The following is a 17,049-nucleotide window of genomic DNA, read 5'->3' as shown; positions in this document are numbered from 1 at the left end:
TTCCACACCTTTGTCGAAAAAGAGGGAGTCGGGCAGGGCATCAGGCTTGTATAGAAAGATCTGACAGAAAAAAACCTAGAAGAATCCGCAGTCCATATTCTCTTATCCATCCCATTTCTTTTAATGTAGCCATTATCCAAAAGCCTTCTAAGTCTAGCTGCGGAATCTAACTTCCAAGCAAAGAACCTTCTTCTATAAGCCTTTTGGGTGTATGGCCGATCCGCCCTTGGAGATAGTAGGCTAAGGTTCTAGCGGAGCGCTTGAAGAAAGTACTAAATTTCGGTTTATGGGTCATATCTTTCAAGTAGATAGACGCTCTACCGAGCCTCTTGGGGCATCGATTTATGGGTCATATCTTTCAAGTAGATAGATGCTCTACCGAGCCTCTTGGGGCATCGGTTTATGGGTCATATCTTTCAAGTAGATAGACGCTCTACCGAGCCTCTTGGGGCATCGGTTTATGGGTCATATCTTTCAAGTAGATAGATACTCTACCGAGCCTTTTGGGTGTATGGCCGATCCGCCCTTGGAGATAGTAGGAGAAATATTGAAGATGGGGTTGGAGACCTTTTACCCCTTGGGTGTATAGTCGATTCGCCCTTGTAGATAGCCAGAGAAATATTGAAGATGGGGTCAGTGACCTTTTACCCCTTGGGTGTATGGTCGATCCGCCCTTGTAGATAGTAGGAGAAATATTGGAGATGGGGTCGGTGACCTTTTACCCCTTAGGTGTATGGTCGATCCGCCCTTACTCAGGTCGTCCAAGGTACGGAGATGGTCGGTGATTGTGAGGGTCGGTGACCATCTACCTCAAGGCGTCCCTTGGGTTTATGGTCGATCCACCCTTGGAGATACCCGGAGAAATATTGGCGGATCTTCTTTATTAGGCTCAGCGAAGCCTTTTATCATATCCTAATAGGTGGAGATATCATTTTTCAGATCTGCAACCGCAGTCCTGAATAATTTTGCTGATTTTGATGGGTGAAGCTTCATCCTAGGAAGGGATTTTCTTTAACTCGGTCGGATCATATCGGCGCAGCTCGGTTTTATGGGAGAATATTTGCTATGTCGGACCTTGTAAGGGACGCTCGTAATTGAAGGAGATCCTTGGCGAGGGTCGGTCTAGAGTACGTCAGCGAAGTTCGATTCCCGAAGAGAACATTGGTCGGATCTTGTTGGAAAAGCTCGGCTTTGAAGGAGATCCTTGGCGAGGTTCTGTCAAGAGCTTTTCAACTTATCCTTGGCGGAGCTTTGAAGCTTGGTCTTGAAGGAGACCCTCAGTGAGGGTCGGTCTAGAGCTTCTCAACTTATCCTTAGCGGAGCTTTGAAGCTCGGTCTTGAAGGAGACTCTTGGTGAGGGTCGGTCTAGAGCTTCTCAACTTATACTTAGCGGAGCTTTGAAGCTCGGTCTTGAAGGAGACCCTTGGTGTGGGTAAGGTGAGGGTCGGTCTAGAGCTTCTCAACTTATCCTTAGCGGAGCTTTGAAGCTCGACCTTGAAGGTGGTCCTCGGCGAGGGTCGGTCTAGAGCTTCTCAACCTGTCTTTGGCGAAGCTTTGAAGTTCGGCCTTGAAGGAGATCCTCGGCGAGGGTCGGTTTAGAGCTTGTCAATTTGTTTTTGGCGAAGCTTTGAAGTTCGGCCTTGAAGGAGATCCCGGCGAGGGTCAGTCTAGAGCTTGTCAATTTGCCTTTGGCGAAGCTTTGAAGTTCGGCCCATAGCCTGACAAAACTTTTAAGTTCGGCCTAGACAACATTTCAACACATATGATCATCGTGCAAACAGTATTCCAATATCAAAACAAGATAAAACTGTGACTAATATAGTTTGAGGAGAGCTCATCTTTATATATGGTTTAGAAGCATCAATAGTGAGCATTGACTCGGCGACTTGAAATACCCGAAGTGCGGCGTCAAAGGAAGAAGTTGTGGAGATGCCGGTGATGCTCCAGTTGAAGTGGATGGTATGCTCGACCGTGTTATTCTTTTTAGATCGTCCTTGGTGGAATATGTCGGTGAGGATTGGTGCAACCATAACATATCCATGGACAGCAGGAGAATTGTACTTCATCACCCCGGCATGGAGAACTGCTCGAAGAGGGTTTTCATAGTGATGCTCTTCTCGAGTGCTTGGATCTCCGATGTTTGGAGATCCTTTGGTGGGCCATCTACAGGCTCGGCTTGTTTGCGGGCCACATCGGATGGTCGAACACCAACTCAACCTCATCCTTATGAGATCTGCACATATTGGTCTTTACAGAGAACCAACAATTGTTTCTCATGCCTTGGATGTGTTAGATGCCTCAAGCGAGCCACACAAGCCATAAGCAAATTATTCCAAAATTTTGTAACTGACTAAAATGACTTTATCCCAAGGGCTTGGATTATTCAATCTGGGTGTGATCAATGGTGATAGATTACAGTCCTGTTCCCTCTGTTTCAATAATGACGGGTAGGATCTTTATACTGAAACCTCATCTCTGAGAAGCGGTGAGCAAATGGGTTTCAGTTTCCTGCTTTGACTTGGAAGAGGGCAAAATATGGGAGTGGGTGATACCAAAGCTTGGGTAGCCGGGTCCGAGATTTCCAATCTTAAACGGCCTCGTATTTCGATGGGATGGGGCAGCCACCATCTCATCTCAAACATTGCACTATGTGGGCCCGCCATCTTTGGCCACGTGCTTAGGAATGCCGAGTCTCGACTTTAATTCGATGGAACTCTCTTGCAGTTAGCTTCAAAGAAACCTCATTTCTTTTTTGAAAAAGTTATGGGAATCTCTCTAGTCTTCTTTCCAATATAGTATATTATATTTAATGTCTTTATACCCCTGTCGAGATCTGGGGTCTTTGGAGAAGACGGTGCGAAGGTATCTCTTTGGAGAAGATGGGTGAAAAGAAGGTAAGTAGAGGGGGAGAAACGTGCGCCAGAGAACACGACCCCGACTCCCTTGATTCCATTTCTATTTCCAGCAAGAAACGTGAAAAGTTGCTCCATTAAATCAGCCCAAAAAATCAGGGAGTATCCTTTTCGATATGGTATTAGAGTCGTTAACAAACGACATTCTCAGAAAAAATATTTCCCACGGAGCGAAAAACGGGAAGAATAGTTCCGGAAAGATTATTGCACCCGGCGCTCGAACCAGAGATTGGAGAAGAGGAAGAGAGATGGGTGCCGTTACAAAAAGGGAGGGGCAAAATTTTCCATACGAGACTTTCCAAAAATTCTAGAAAGTTGACAAAAATTATCAAAAGAATTTAAGTTTTTTTTTGTTTGTCTCGAGGTTGGATTTGGAGCACGAACTTCGCCTTTTGCCCCCCTCCTCCCCCCCAGCACTTTTCTGGATGGAGATTCGAGAGAGAGATTTGATCGCCCCCCCCCCCCCCCAGTGTCGTGTTTAGGTTTATTTATTTATTTATTTCGGGTCCCACGGATGGCGCCATTCTGATGACGCCAAAATTCGTACCTGAGAATCGGATGAGCGTTGTAGATAGATTCTGCTGTTCGGGTTGGTAGAGCTCCGATCAGTGGGTGCCTGCGCTCACAGAAAACAACATTAGAAGGGCCCCCGAAGGGGGACTCCGGGGGCACCCTCTGACACTCAAGTCAAAATTGGTGTCAACAGACATCTAAGCAAAATACTGATTCATAGAGAAAGAGAGTGTTTTGGGGGTAGAGGAAGATGTCTACCTTTGAGCTTGGGGGTCCCTTTTTATAGATTTAGAGTCCTTGGTAGCTTAGGAAGCTTACCTTTCTTGGAGTTTTTCCTTATTGGAAGACTTTCCTATGGAATGGGTTTCCATCCTTATCTTGGAAATCTTGAAGATCTTTATGGTCTCCTTATAGAACGTGATTTCCAAGTTTAGCCGTGCTTTTAGGAAGGTTGCCGTATATGAGTCTTTCTTATTTGGAGACGTTACTATGTTGGAGGCTTAATTTTAGGAATGACCGAGCGGGAATGGAGGAATGGCTGGAACTTTTGAATTTGAATAAGGCGCCCTATGCGTAACAGTTGCCCGGATCGATCGGTTAATGGCGAGATTCCAGCGATCTTATCTAGCTTCTCTCGAGGGTCGGTGTCGATTCATTGGGCGCCTTGTCGTGAGTAGTTGCCGATGGTTCCTTGTATGAATTTATGTTGACTCGGTTGTGTGTTGAGGTTCGGTCTGAAGGTCGGTACCGGGTATACCGATTTTACCCCCAAGACTTACAAATGTAAAAATTAAGCCATCTATGTACCCAAGAACAGCTGCAAACCAAGAGGGAGTAGGAATAGAAGCAGATAAACCTTGTAATTTCAAAACCCCTAGTCACAGTAGCATTACAATGTAAAAATCAATAATAACGACAGCCAAACACACATTGAAAAAAACATTCATTACCGATTGACAACCCCCCATTGCTAAAACCCTAATCTCCATCAACTAAAATCCTAGGCAATGCTTGCTGAAATGGTAGATCTTTGATTGCATTTATTATGATTTCGAATACAGAATTATGACACAATAATTGGTCTCAAGGAATGACTTCTTTAATTTTTTACTGTGTCGTTGTCAAAATGAGAGTATTTACATAACAGTGAGCTTATCAGTAGTATATGTCTTTCTTTCCTTGCTATATGGGCAATATATATATATATATATATATATATATATATATATATATATATAAAGCTTTCAATTGTTGATGCCCGATGTGTATTCCTCTCTTGTTAAGCCTCCTTTGGATCATTAAAAAGAAGATAGAGTTTTGGTGATTAAATGAGTAGTATGGTTAATTATTTGGATAGTACAAGTTGATTCCTATGTTGATTGTGCTGTTTGAATGGAAGATAAGAAGAATCACTGTAGTCATAGCTATATAATTGTGGGGATATTATCACTGATTGATGATATTTTCTTGTTAGATCAGTAATGTTCCAATGCATATGTACACAAAAATTCTGAACATGCTCATTGTTACCTTATAGATTTGATTGGGATTATACCAGTTGAGAATACTAAGGAAATGGTAGAATTGTATGTTCCTGAATCAGCCCTGGTTGAGCACATATTTCACCTATGAATCAGCCCCTGGTTGAGCACATATTTCACCTATGAAATCATCCTTTGTTTAGCACAGATTTCATCCATGATTCAGCCTCATTTTAGCCCTCTGGCACAGATTCAGCCCCATTTCTACCCCTGTTTTGACACAGTTCAGCCCCTGTTTGGTACATTTCAGCTCACGTTTTGACATTGCTCAGCCCTGTTTTTCTATAGATCAGTCCCAATCTTTTGCACAAAATTAGTTCACATTTTGGCCTAGCTATTACCACAAGATTCTGCCCCTGATTCTGTCCCTGTTTTGCACAGGTTCAGGCCATAAATCATGCCACTGTCTTACATAGTTTATACACTGGTTCAGTCATTTACTGGTTCAGTTTTTCATTGATTTACTGGTTTATACACTAGTTCAATCCTTCACTGGTACTGCAATGGCGACAATCATTTATTTTACAGCCGTTCCTTTTGGATGAATGTAGCAATCGAGTCTATAGAGGTTTACCTGATGTCATAGTTATAGAATTTGATATGTTAAAAGATTCATGTTAACAACTAGGGGGCATTTATCTGGGAATTCATATAGTACATGTTCTTCAAATTGATTCCCTTATGATTTTTATAGTGCTACTAATCAAGTGTCTGGTCTATTGAAGGATTTTTAGTGTTAGTTCATTTAGATGCTTTTATTGTATTTGCGCAACGAAAGATTTTCAACTGATATCATTAGATGTCTGGGTGAATGTAAATGATTCTCATTTGGCTTTTCATTTCTTTAGCTATATACGTTTCTGTGCAGCCCTCATTTGGTTTTCACATGTACAACCCTCATTTTGCCTTCATAATGGCAGCCCCTCATATTTTCGATAATGGCAGCCCCGCACTATTTTGATAATGGCAGCCCCATATATTTTGATGATGGCAGCCTTGGAGCTTTAAGATAATATCTGGTAATTGCATTAACTGAATCAGCTTTGCTTCATTGGGATTTCTTATGGGAAACCTTAGTGGTTGTAGAAGTGAGGTGGATTTTTGTTTAACTGTCTAACAAGGTAGTGTTCACATTAACACTCCTTATGTCAGCATAACCATGTTAAAAGCTCCTCTGTTGAAACGAGTTTTTAGTTGATCTCTTCACATTTCTTTATTTTAGAGAAGAGAATGTTTTGAGTTATAGTCTGATCGTTCACCAAGAATGCATTGAAAATCTGTTTCTTGTGGAGTTGGATGATTGATATGAAAAATCCCGAAGTAGTCGTCTGAGTGAAGTTTCTTTTCAGCACTAATTACCAGTGTATGGTAGGGATACTGTTAATGATTCAAAACCATATTTTTGTTAGGTGTGAAGCCTTGTCTTGATAATTTTTCAACCCCAATTTTCTTTCTCATATGTTGAGAGGTGTAGCATTTTTTTATTTGCAACTTGAATTTTGACTAGCGATTCTTTCGACGTGAAATCAATATTTTTCATGGCTACAATGTTCAATTGGAACCATGATCTCCTAACTATCTTCATGTGCTGGTTCTATTTCATTTTATTGTACACCTTAATTATTTTTATTCCCTTATTAGTATGGCATTTGAGAGTATGGGTTGGTATACTGTACTTAAAGCTAAAGTGTTAAAATTGTTTAAATTTTTTTTTTCTCATAACTTTGTTTTATATGGAGAAAAGGATTTGAAAAAGAAGTTTGGACTCAATTGAGAAAGCTAATATATATTTGTATAGATTATGAAGGAGTTCAAGTTCAGTATTACGAATATGAAATTTATGTCCTTACTGACACAGGGATAATCTTGACCTTCTATATCTGTTCTATTTTTTGGCGTGACCCTTGGACGCCTAGTTGGTGTAATACTAGAATAAGCTTTGAGATGATATATATAAATATTTTTATGCTGTTACCTTTGCCTCCACAAGCCTAGATGGTGACATTTATTAATGTGCATATATGTGATTTCAAGCAGTCATTGTTTAGTTATTTGTTAAATCATATTTTCATGTGTGGTTTATGGTGAAGTTATCATCACTTCTTTTATTACCTCTTGGGCTGAAGAGTATTTTCTTTAAGAACATCATGTTTAATAGAATATGGTCATTGCTAATCGAGATACAAATTGATTGTTATTTTACTTTCATGCTTTATGATAGCTCCGTCTACATTTAAGAGGTTTTAGGCGATGAAGGCGTTAGCCCAAGCCATCCTTAGGGGACTTACTCAGTCCAAGTAGTGCTCCCCTATTTATTTAGTAGACTAACACAGTCTTTTAGACACATCTTAGATAGTAGAGCCCTCATTAGGAGACATACTATGTCTCATTAGGTAGTTCTCATTTGGAGGTAATTCTCGTTTAAAAATTTACCCTTAGGGAGTGTACTTTGGTTTAATAGAGAGATACCCATAGGAGGCATATAATGTCTCATTTATATAACCTCCCCTACTTGTACCTCAATTTGTAACCCCTCTTTAGTATTGATTGGTTTAGGGGTTTATCCTTAGAGACTAGCTTAGTCTTGTTCGGGTTTGACTTGTTAGGAACCTTATCCTTTCTCTTTTACTTTAGATTTCAGTTACTTGTTTATGGTTTAGTTCAAGTGTCTTTGACATTAGTTTGCTTGTTCGGGGTTTTCCCGTAGCTTTAGGGTTTTGCCCTAGTTTGTCGCTTTGTGTGTTCTCTTTAGGTCTTTAACCAAAAGAGTGAAAATGTTTTAAAAATCTAAAAAACACTTGAATACTTTAAAATTCAAAAAAAAAAACATTTGAAATATTTTAAAATTCAAAAACATTTGAAAATATCTTAAAATTCAAAAACATATGAAAACTTTAAAAAATATCAAAAGCTTTAAATCATTTGGAATGTTAAGCTTTTTTAGTGGTAATTAGGAGAGTTCGTTTCGAACTACGTTGGCTTGATCCTCTTTTACGAGGTACGTAGTGCAGCTTGGGATCCACATCCCAAGTCCAGCCAAACTTTTAAAAATAAATTTGTCAAACCTTCAAAAAAAATACAAAACTTCTTCAAAACCTTATTCAAAAAGATCTTCCCATAGAGTTAGGAGTCTGTCCTAGTTATTTGGGGTGTTTTAGAGTTAGGAGTTTGTCCTATTTGTATTGATATGGTGTGTCCTGTCGTGTGAGTGTCCCTAGAGTTAGGAGGCCTCGAGTCGATCGGTTAGACATTTAGTCGAACCGATGGCTAGACTAGGAAGCATATAGTCAGCCCATGGTTTTCCTTAGGTTGCACAGCCTGGTTACACATAGGATATAGGACCCACCTGCATTAGCTTAAGGCTAATCAACTTGCATTAGTTAAGGCATATAGAGAGTCCTAAAAATTACAATTCACATGAATTTAAGCAATTATACAAAAAGCTTTTAAAAATAAGTCGAGTCTAGTGGATCGAGTCTAGGTTAGTGGTTCTAGATGGTTAGGCATCGTAGTTAGAATAGGTCATTGAACTACGTTGACTCCGATTCTTCCCGAGGCCGGGATACGTAGAGCAGCTAGGATGGACGGCCATCCTGGTCCGAGTCAAGTCCTGCATTAGAGTTTTAGGATTCATCTTGTCCAGTCATGTATAGAGTCGATTTGTGCTGTATGTTTTGCTGTGTTTTCTTACTTTCATGTACAGATCCTATACCTTTAGCTGTAGCTTGCATGTGTATGTCCACCAAAACTTAGACACCAATTAGGCATGTCACTCATAACTTAGCTGTGTTTAGGTGACGCATCTTTTATTTTATTTTGTATATGTTTATTATTTAATCCCCGAGTCATGCATGATTAGGTAGACGTCCACTCGGGGATATTTGTTCCCATTTTATATGATTTTCGTCCAAAACTCTTCAAGGTTAATAATAAATGGCATAAGAGACCAAGTGGTTGCACTCGAACGAATTGTGAGTGCTCTTCAGACCTTCTCCATTCGTAATCAGGCACGGACCCATATATATTTCTAGTTATCCATGGTATACAGAGCATATTTGTTTAAGGATCCATGGTCGTATACCATGGATGGCGACTCTGAGTTTGTTTAGGTACGTTTCGAATCCGGACTTGTTCCCGAATCGAAAGGAATCTCTTTTATATCGCCACTCGTGCTATACTATGAGGGTGGCATCCATTTCGAGAGTTCCTTGGTAGAGCTCTCCTTCACACGTGGATGATCCTAGAGGCCGCTGGTGGCTCGTCTCCCACCTCTCTCCAGGATCGGGGTCCATAGGCTGGCGACTCTGCTGGGGATGTTCTTGAAACGTTGCCTAACTCTATTAAAATGCCATTTGTTACTAACTTTGAGGAATTTTTGGCTAAAATCATTATAAATGGGAATTTAATCGCTTAGAATTCAGGGGCACGAAATAGGTGTTTAAAACAAGGGATTCACACACTGCACAGCATACATCATTTTGTTCCTTATTTCCTTTTATTGATTTTATTATTATTGGCTCCATGGGATAGATACAGTACATGCCAGATGGAATGTCATTACCCTGATGGGATTGTTGTATCTATTTTCAAGCTATGCGCCGGTGCTGCAGCCGTAAACACTAGGCGTGCTTGTATTTACAGCAGCCGATGAGCAATGAAGCATACTATGTATGACACTAGACGTACTTGTGTTATACATTTTAAGTATGAATCATAAGCATAATACCCGATATATTGAATCCGGAGCCCTACTTTCATTTTACATATATTATGTACATGAATATATTTGCTGACTTAGTGAAACCCAATTAGGATCTGCATGTGCTTATATATATATTGTATTCATATAAGGGCGAACATGCGTTACTTACACATGTTGGAGCCTAGATTTAGGAGCCATGTCCTATCCATAGATTATTGTAGCTCACCCTATGTGACTACAGTGCGGTCCTAGTACACTCACATGTCTGTCTTGAGTCAAGTATCTTGACTCTATGGGATCATATGTTAGGGCTGGTGTTCCTGGTTAGGATATATATATGTATATATCTTATATATTGATTATCAGATTGGGGCCTACTCTTTAGTGAGGTTTTCTTGTCTAATCTGATCGGTTATATCAGTCTGTTTTTCAGATCTAGACCCGACCAGTGGCTTTTACTAGCCCCTCTCATGGTTGTGGCCTATCTTTTGCTCTATTCAATGAGATTTTTTGTCTATATGTCTCTTGATTATAAGATCAGGACCTACTTTCTAGTAGAGATTTCTGGCTTGAATCAATCCGTCTTGTTTATTCATCTCTCAGATCTAAACCTAGCTAGTGGCTTATACTTGTCACACTCATAGCTACGGTTTATTTTTTGACCCAGTGATGATAAATTTCACCCGTTTTTTTATCCTTCAGATTCAAACCTCATTTATCCATTCTTTTGTTGTATCATTCATATTGCGTATGTATTAATCAAAATTTTGTTTGTTTTGTCTTTAGATATGGTCGACAGTTTGTCTGCTGTCTCTATGATCATAGTCTATCATTGTTGATCTCTTTGATCATACAGTTTTGATATCCATCTTCTAGATTTAGATCCAGTCTATGATCTACTTTTGTCATTTTGTGATCGCGGTCTCGTTTCTGAGTTTCTGATAATCTTTGATCATCATTGGAACATTCGATGTCACCAATTGTATCCTTCATATGTTTGATCGTTAAGTTTATCTCTATTCTTTGATTATTCCAAGTTATCTTCATTCCCTCATTATCCCTTCCTATCTTTATGTCAGGTCTGATTATGGCAAACATTTTGTTGGATAACTGGATGGCCGATGCAATTAAAGCTCTTCCGCGTGAATAGTCATAGAGAAATATGGCTGATCATTTCATCAATTCGTTCACTCATTTGAACAGTCGGGATATAAATTGGAACTCTCTCCAAGCAGCTGCTGGACTTTGGGATCATGTTCTTCATGTCTTCCGATTTGGCCATTTTGAACTCTGTCCCATATTTGAGGACTGGTGTACCCTGCTAGAGCTTCCATCTGAGGGACTCTGGATTAAACCTTCAAGAAAGAATCCCCTCATAATTTGTTTTGCAAACTATTCAAAAATGAAACTGTAGATGCTCTGCCGTGTCTAACGGATAAGTGCGTAAAAATCCAAGACCTGATTAAGCTTTTTTCCAAAAACGTCGATCCTAACAATTCTCGTTTTCAGGATTGTCGACGTAGCGCTTTAATCTTTATGGTCTTCGCACGTCACGTTCTTCGCGGAAACTCCCATGTTGCATCTTTGACCCTATTAAGAGTGGTAGATCAGATTAATGAGGGGAGGAATCCTATACCCACCATGTTAGCAGAGGCCTTCTTGGGATTAGACCTTATTGCTTCCCAAGAAGTCAAAGATAATTTCTATGGATGTGTTAAATTGCTATATGTTTGGCTTGGTGAGAAACTCCAAATTCTTCAGCGACAAAACCAAAATCTGTATACCCTGAAGAATTTCCATACATGGAAACCAATAGCCAATCAACCTCAGTCCATTGATGAATGGTGCAGTTGGTTGCAATATGTAGAGTGGAACCAGTTTCGTTGGGTGAGTCATTCGTGCTTCCAAGTTTTCACTAGCACTTACCCTTATCCATTTGTTTACCTCATGGGTCTTGAGAAATCATCTTTTTATGCACCCATGCGATTCCTCCATCAGGTTACGGGAATTTTATGTCCTCCCGGAGCCGTAGTCCCTCCTCTTTGTGAAGATCTCACTCCTGATCTTATCAGATCCATTGTGGCTGCTTGGGGAAACAAAAATATGGAAAGGAGGTTCAGTTTATCATCCCAAGCCCGACGTGGAGAAATATCGGAAGAGCCTGCAAGCAGGAGAGCTCGGATCGAAGAGCCTTGAGATTCCATATCTGTTTTGTTATCTTAATTTCTGTATTTCCTTTTTAATTGTCAATCTACTTATCCAATTTGTGATCAGAGATTAGTATTGTCATCTGTTGTAATCACAGTTCAAAACTTTATCAATGAAAGTGTGTTTGTTTTTCTCTTGTCTTTATTTGCTCAGAATGTCTTATTTTACCCATCATTCATTTAATCTAATATGTTCATTTCCATTCAGGATTCTGAAAGAGAGCAACCATCGCTCCATCAAAAGATAACCAGTCCAAACCTACCTGGTCTAGACCTTCTTCTGTTTCTAGACTTATCCGTTATTTTGACTCACATATATCATCCAGAGAATCTTTATACCCTACACTTGAGTTACCTAACTCATCTGAGTCTGACCAAATGGCTGATTTGACTGATCCCATGGTGATCATTCAAGAAATGTTGAGAAACATGTCTCGAGATATCTCGGGATTGAAAGAGGAAATGGCCGTGCTAAAATCCCAGAATACCGACAAGACCTCTACTTCTAGAGCGCCTGTCATCCAGCCTACTCCAGCTGCATTTCCTAACCCCAATAGACCTCATATTCCTGCTGTGGAGATTGACCTCGACGAGGACCAATATGCCGAAGAATATTGCGCTCCGCGGGCGAATAGGGAGAAGGAATTATTCGATATGTGTCAGAAGATGGCCAAGGACATTGAAAACATGAAGTTCCAAGGGCCAAAGAGATTCGACATTTCTGAGTACTTTGAGACTCCTAGTGTTACTTTGCCGCCAAAGTTCAAAGCATCGGATTATGATAGGTATGATAGCTAAAAAGTGGTTTCTGAGGTTGAAGCCTGAAGAAACCAGAACTTTAGACGATATATCGAATCTGTTTGTCGAACAGTTTTCGATGGAGGGGATAGAGATAACAAAGAGAGACCTGAAGCAGCTAAAGCAAGGTCCTCAAGAAACTTTCACGTTGTTTATCAGGCGCTGGAGGCGTAAATCTGCACAGTTTTGATCACTTGAAAAAAACTGGCACCCAGACAGAGGACGCTATAGCCAAGGGCCTCAGAGCAAAGACACTGTCTAATGTGCGGGAAGGCAAGAGACCTGTGGCCCCACCTAAAGAGGTTCACACAATGAATTATTTTAAGCCGGCTTTTAGACCAGAGGTCAAGGCTGTTGCTGAGGTGGCTAGGCCAGTGAGGAAGAATGTTTTTAGGCAATTCGATCCACTCCCTTACCCTTTACCCATGATATTGAAAAAGTTGGTAAGAGACAAAAAGATAAAACTTCCGGATCTGAAACCTGTGCCAAATCCATTACCACCATACTGGAGGCTAGATCAGCATTATGAATATCACAGGAATTCAGGTCATTTGACTGAAAATTGCCTCGCCTTGAAGCATGCCATTCAAAACCTGATTGATAAGGATGAGCTCTCAGTTAAAGGGCCGAATATTACTCAGAATCCTCTCCCGAATCATCGTGCTGCTCCTCCTGCAACTAATGCCATCTTTTGTGATGAGCCCATCCTTGATCCCTCTGCCCTTATATGTGCTATCATGACAGATAACACCTATGTTTTAGAGTTTGATGAGGAAGAACTTCAGGATGTGAAAGGGAAGCAGCCCTATATATTGTCATTCAGTGATGTAGAGATTGCTGAGTCCTCTTCGTCTCAGTCGTATACCTCTCATTATGGTGATATGGGGAAAGAAGGGAAGACTCCATATGTTTTGGAAATGGATGACTTTCAACAAGAAGATATCAGAATTCCCTACGTTTTGAGTATGGATGATGATGAATTATTGTTGCTGGATGATCAATGTGACGAGATGCGTCACATGACCAGAGGAGGACGAGTCTTTAAACCTCTTGAGTTGAGCACTGACAATCCGGCTGAGATTGCAAGGGCTGCGGATGGCCAGAGGCAAAATAAACTCGTGGTAAGTGAAGAAGATGATAACCTTCTAAAGCAGTTGAAGAAAACCCAAGCAAACATCTCTGTTTGGGGTCTCTTGATGTCATCTTCAAAACACCGGAAAGTGGTGTTGAAAGAGCTAAACTCCGCTCAGGTATCTGTTGAGATAACTCCTGACGAGTTGGTCAGCGTAGTTTCTGTGGCTAGAGCAGAGAAAACTCTTTCATTTACAGACAGTGATTTGCCCCCAGAGGGGAAAGACCATACAAAGCCGCTCTGAATTACTGTCGTTTGTAATAAGAAGAAGGTGCATGAGGTCCTTATTGATAATGGGTCTGAACTGAATGTATGCCCGCTCAGTACAGAAACTACTCTTGGTTTCGGACCTGAGAGCTTTGTCCCTTCTTACCAGGGTATTCTGGCTTATGATGGGACCAGAAGGGATGTGATCGGGACTCTAGTTACCGAGGGACAGATAGGAGGTGGAGAATTTGATATCGAATTCCAAGTGTTAGATATTAAAGCCTCCTTTTTGTTGCTCTTGGGGCGTCCTTGGTTACATAAAGTTGGAGCCGTCCCGTCCACCTTACATCAGAAATTGAAATTCATTCTGAACCATAAGGTGATCACTGTTAAGGGAGACCCAGATTTTGAAGTGGGTCAGATTTCGCAGGAATTGATCCTGGGAAAGGAGGGAGATATTAGTTTGACTGGTTTCTCCTTGGAAGTGGCGACTATAACTATTAAAGAAGCAATGAATGAAGAGATCTTCTTCTTGAGCAGTACAAATTCCAAAGTCGTCAGAATGATCCGTCTGCAAGGTTATATCCCGGGTGCAGGACTGGGCAGATACCATCAGGGTATGACTGAGTGGCCAGTGTTCAAGACCTTTAATGGTTTATTTGCACTTGGGTATGAACCGACCAGGGCAGAGGTCAAAGAGATGAAGCGCTACATGATGAAATGGGCAGAGTGTCGCCGTAGAGGTTTGGACTTGCCGATGGGACCATTTGATTTAAGAATGAATGGGCGTTTCCGTAAGGAAGGAGCAAATTTTCCTTTCTGTGGCTTTACAGAAACCTGGATAGACGAGTCTACTGGGCAGAGACTTCCTGGGTTGGAAATCTTCTTTGATTGTAAATTAGATGATGAGCTGATAAGTTTACAAACCGCTGAAATAGATTGGGTAGATGCAATAGGGCCGGATGCACTGAGCTCCCTTTTCCATGAGAGGTCACAGACTGTAGCCGTGATCAGCAAGAGCCCTCTCATACTGAATCCCACTCATCTTATCACCCCGGCTGAGGGACCTTTGACTAACTGGACCTCTCAAGTCCTACCTTAGGTTACTTTTCAGTCCTGTCATTCTCCCTCAAAAGAGTCAGTTGTTTATAGGTATGTGTCATTCTCTGAGTCTAATTCAGGTTCTTCTATTTCTAATGATTCTTTTAATGCAGGTACTGTAGAGGTCAAGTCTATTTCTTAGGTCGGTGATGAGTCCATTTCTCCTAGTGAAGTCAAGTTGGAGGTTGTTTCTGCTGATGGGCCTGGCGTTTCTTCTTTACATTTGTTTGAATTGGTTGATACTGATGTCAACCTATCATTTGAGTCTGTAAATACATTTCATGAGTCTATTGTAAAGCCTGATGTGGGCTATTCGTCATTGGATGTATTCAATTTTACTTTAAATGAAATAAAGGAGTTTTCTTCTGTGTATATTCCTATTTCTGTTACATCTACTGAATCTGCTTTAACATCTGATAATAATAATGATAATCAAGACTCCCCCTCTGATGAGGATGCCGACGAAACTTCCCCTGAAATCAAACACATGATTCAACAGGAGGAGAGTCGCCGAGCAAAACCACTCGAAGAGAAAATTGAAATCGTGAATATTGGTGATGAAACCTTAATTCGGGAAATAAGGATTGGCAAAACTTTATCTCCTGAGGAGCGCAAAGAATTAATCTCTTTACTTAAAGAGTTCAAGGAGGTTTTTGCTTGGTCCTATGATGACATGCCGGGATTGAGTGAGGAGATTGTTCAGCACAAATTACCCTTAATCCCTGGCATTAATCCAAAGAAGCAAAAACTCCGAAAACTCAAAACTGAATGGGAGTTGAAAGTTTATGAAGAAGTCAAGAAGCTTCTAGAGGTGAAATTCATCCAAGTGGTTGAATACCCTGAATGGCTCGCTAATGTAGTACCGGTGCCTAAGAAGGATGGGAAGGTTCTAATGTGTGTCGATTTTCGGGATCTGAACAAAGCAAGCCCAAAAGACAATTTTTCATTACCGAACATTGATCTTCTGGTAGATAATACGGCTGGACATGCACTGTTATCCTTTATGGATGGATTCTTGGGATATAACCAGATCAAGATGGCGCCCGAGGACATGATGAAAACAGCGTTCATTACTCAGTAGGGTACTTACTGCTACAGAGTGATGCCGTTTGGTTTAAAAAATGTTAGTGCTACTTATCAGAGGGCTGCAACTACTCTTCTTCATGATATGATTCACAAAGAAGTCGAAGTTTATGTAAATGACATGATCGTTAAAGCAAAGACTAGACCAGAGCATACAGTTGCCTTGAGAAAATTCTTTGAGAGAATCAAGAAATATCAGCTTCGCCTGAATCCTAACAAATGTGTATTTTGAGTTACATCAGGGAAACTCCTTAGATTTATGGTCAGTGAAAGAGGAATTGAGGTGGATCCTCAAAAGATCAAGGCAATCCAAGAAATGGAACCGCCAAAAACTGAAAGGCAAATCAGAGGTTTCCTTGGGAAAGTTCAATACTTGAGAGGTTTATATCTCATTTAACTATGACGTGTGAACCAATTTTCAAGCTTTTAAAGAAGAACTCCTCGAAGAAGTGGAATGGTGAATGCCAGGAAGCGTTTGAAAAAGTTAAGCAATGTTTATCTTTGCCTCCTGTCTTATCACCCGTCATTCATGGCCAACCATTGTTGATGTATTTGTCGATTACGAACACTGCAATGGGTTGTATGCTTGCTCAGAATGATGCAGGGTCAAAAAGGGAGAAGCCAATCTATTACATCAGTAAGAAGATGCTAGAATATGAGTTAAAGTATACTGTTTTGGAAAAGACTTGTCTAGCATTAGTTTGGGCTACCCAAAGGCTTAGGCATTATCTGTTATCAAAACAAGGTATTTTTACTTTCACGGATGGATCCGTTAAAGTACTTCTTTGAAAAACCTACCCTTACAGGAAGAACTGCAAGGTGGTTATTGTTATTGTCTGAGTTCGACATCACT

Source organism: Tasmannia lanceolata, unplaced genomic scaffold (genome assembly GCF_043159265.1).
Source record: "Tasmannia lanceolata isolate RefF3 unplaced genomic scaffold, GAP_Taslan_0.1 ptg000008l, whole genome shotgun sequence".
Classification (NCBI taxonomy): domain Eukaryota; kingdom Viridiplantae; phylum Streptophyta; class Magnoliopsida; order Canellales; family Winteraceae; genus Tasmannia; species Tasmannia lanceolata.
Note: the sequence above shows the minus strand (reverse complement) of the source record.